The following is a 3,974-nucleotide window of genomic DNA, read 5'->3' as shown; positions in this document are numbered from 1 at the left end:
TTAAGCAAATGTAGGTAAAATAGTAGGTTATAAGGACAAATATTTCTGATGTTTTGGACAATTAACACAGCGCTATCTAGTCCCATAGTAAGCTCTACGCTTGTGTTATGGATACTAGACAACTGATATAAATACTTAGATTATCTTAGATTTAAATACCTACATAATTATATTATTATTATTATAATATACACAAAAATTTAGATATATGTTTTACTCTAATGAAAAAGCCACTAAACATTCAAATGTTTAGTAGGTACACAGATCATAATATATATATTAGTATTATTCTGTGATGATTCTGTGGTCATCACAGATTAATAATAACATTATTAGTCTATGATGAAATAAAGTTCCAGTATCTTCAGGAAAGCTTGATATTTGATATTCACTCTTGACGATCAAAATTTGTAAAAAAAACTAAACAAAATACAGTCCATAAATACTCCTAAATTCTGGTCACACAACCCAACATTGCAAATGGCGTTAATTTTGACACCAGCGGCTGGTAACATAAAAAAAAACCCAGTATTTATTATATGTGTATTATTCTTTGTAAATAAACGTAGCGAGTCCATCGGGGGCTTCATTGTACCTCTGTCATTGTCGCTCGCATTATGTGGGGATCATGATAATGTTTTTAGGGCAAGAGCTGTCTCCTCGTATAGGATTAGTGGTGGAAACGGCTGGATGATTGCCGTGGACAAATATTTGTGATACACACTACTATGATACTTTGATGATCGGCTCTATTATAAACGTGTTATGTTTATATCTAGGTACTACTTAGTCCGTTTGCCCTAATTGTCATAACTAGTGTTCATCCAGTTCTCGATACTCGACTATAATTAATTTAAATATATTGTAATTAGTGAATTCATTATTTACTGAATAATTAACCTTGACCAAATAATGAAATAATATTCAATAATGTAACCAAAATAAACAAAAAAAAAGTTTTAGAATAGAAAATCATTTATTCAAATAAACTTAATTTAAGCACTTTTGAATAGTCATAACAATTTGAATTTTATCTACCACTCGTTCGGAAAGCTGTCTCATCACAAGTAGAACGAGCAAGAAACTTGAGTGTTGCTCTTTTAAAGAATCCATCGTTTCATCGTCCTAGCCTCATATATGATGATTTTCTATACAAACCATTACCTCCTCATTTATTTATATTTAATCAACAGGCTAAAAAATAAGTACCTATCAAGCTTCTAGCATTAAAAATGACGATACTTCCATACAAATTTCCAGCCCCTTTTCAACCCCTTAGAATCCTTTTATCGCATTAAAAAGTAGCATATATGTTCTTCCTCAGGGTCTAGACTATCTGTGTACAAAATTTCATTTAAATCGGCGAAGTCGTTTTGGTGTGAACGCGAGACAGAAAAATTTACATTCACTAATAAAAAATAAAAATACTAATAATAGTTGCTAAATTGAGCTACAGTACTTGACATTCGATAAAGAAATCGTCAATGGATTAAAAACATTGTTTCAATAAATAATTTTTAAGCTTTGCTTAGACATTTCTTTTATAAAGTAGGTACATCTCTTAAATCACTCGGTAGTCTACTGATAACGTGCACTGTTACTCATCTAAGTACCAATAATAGACCCTACGCGTAATACGACACGTTATTTTTAGAATAATTGCAAAATTAATATTACACGACAACTAAAAATACCTACTCCTGTTCATCTATTTAAATGCAAAAGTCACTTTAAATCTTTTTGCTAAATGCTACTGATTCACAGGGTCTTCAACAATCTTATCTGAGCTACCCCTTAATCCCTAGTCTGTGGAATAGTAAGCCCGATAATAACCCATAATCCCCATGACAATAACTCACAATGAATGAACCAACGTGTGGAGATTTCACAGGCAACAAAAAGTATTTACTGTCCTTATAGCGATTAGCAAGCAAATATGCCTCTTTCCCGCCTAAAAATACAGATGACAGATTAGAAATGTCATTGAAATTCTAATCTATGCCCAAAATATCTGGACAAACTTGATATTTCTACGAAAATTCCTTTTGTATCTGTTATTAGTAACTAAAAATTTGGTCTCTGAAATCTTACGTCCGGCATCAATTACTTACGTGAATCACACAATAACGAAGCATTTTGTAGAAGTAAAAACTTGTCAAAACAAACTATTGTCCGAGCCCGGAAGGACTACAGTGATTAAAGATGGATTACACAGATAAAAATTAAATAGGTACGCAAAAACACTTGCTTCCAAAAATTGTTTCACATATTTTTTTTAAATTTTGTCTTTATCTGAGTTGAAATATTTTTATTCATCGTTACATACCGGTATGATAATAAATTCAAACAAATTAGTAACATATAGATTGCTAACATAATACCACAAGATAATATTTCATACAATACTTACTCAAATTATAATTTACTACGTTTCAACTTTTTCTAATTTGACTTGGTCAGAATCATTTGATTAAAAAAAAAATACAAACTCTCATAGTCACAACAATATTAAAAAAATTTAATTAAATGTAGTAAATATTTTTTCTCAACCATTTTTCTCCAATTAAGAGTACCTACGTTTTTCCGTGTAGCATTCGGCATGGAAAATAACATTAACTACTTACTTTTAATCCCAGCAACGACCCTACTTATTCTATAATAAAATATATTTTTTATTTCATGCTACTAATGTGTCATATTATAAATAACATAAAGACTAACATGTACATATGAAATAATTATAAAAAGTATAAAATACGTGTAACTACAACACGCGGAAGAGAAATTCTTCATAACAAGGTTCCTAAACCTCACCAGGCTTCACTCATATTAAATAACACCAATTTTCTCAACAAATGAGACAGTGTCTGGTTCGCGATCTGTCATGATTAGAAGGCGGCAATTCGCGTAATTTCACATAATGGCGACATACGACGGCGTGACACAGTGTAATTACCGCCTTTGAGACTCGAGCTGTTGTTAAACACGGCTTTGAGCTTAAACTGATACTAAATGTGAAGAATTTATAGATAGATAGATAAATTCTTTATTCATCAATTATTTATCTATCTTCTAACATCTATTCGTTTTGACAATATGATTAGTATAATTAGATATAATAGAAACTTTATACTACATGGTACATTTATAATTGAAAACAATAAGTGCTGACTATTCTAAAGTGTTTCAATGTGAGTCCATTTGAATAAATTATTTTCTATTCTAAGCTGTACGTAAGTGTGTACAAGGAATTTCTATTCCGTCGGATCATGTCACACATGATAATTTTTTATTTATTTAGTATTTATTTATTTTTATTCATTAGTGTCAATGTTTATTCATCATCATCCAAGATATTCGAAGGTTTTTTAACCACACAGCGCCATCTAGTATCGAGATAAATATAATCCAATATTATGGAACTAGAACCGTTACAGGAGTTAGAAACTATATTCATTGGAAAAATAATTATAAAAATTGCAGAATTAGCGATAAAAAAATGTGCATCTTGCATTTTGTCTGAGTACGAATCATTTATTGGTGTGAATCGGTGTACCCGTCTAAGTTAACTGTTTACGCTGACGGAGTACCAGTGGAGAATGAAGTCAGATTAGTCAATCCATTGTGGTAAATACACCAGTAATCAAGATGGTTTCCAGGGAGAACAATTTTCACGTATGGACATGTCCTGGCCCATATCCTCCCACAATATTAAGTTTGTTGCGCTGTATGTTATATCCGGATTAATTATTTTATTGCCGGTATTTTCATAATAAGTAATTTCATATTTATAAACATTTTTGTGATGGTCTGGAGTATTAACAGAATTTCATGAAATATTCTTCAATACTATGGCAAAACTACGGGGATCAGTTACTTAATTCATTATCTGTCAATATGTGACAGTCTCTATCAATCAAACAGTCAGTCATGCGATGTGTCAGATATTACTGTCAAGTACTGTCAACAAACAA

The sequence above is a fragment of the Achroia grisella genome, unplaced genomic scaffold, assembly GCF_030625045.1.
Source record: "Achroia grisella isolate CSIRO2021 unplaced genomic scaffold, CSIRO_AGI_Agris_v1 utg534, whole genome shotgun sequence".
Taxonomy (NCBI): domain Eukaryota; kingdom Metazoa; phylum Arthropoda; class Insecta; order Lepidoptera; family Pyralidae; genus Achroia; species Achroia grisella.
The sequence above is the reverse complement of the archived record's forward strand: the minus strand, read 5'-3'. Positions refer to the sequence as shown.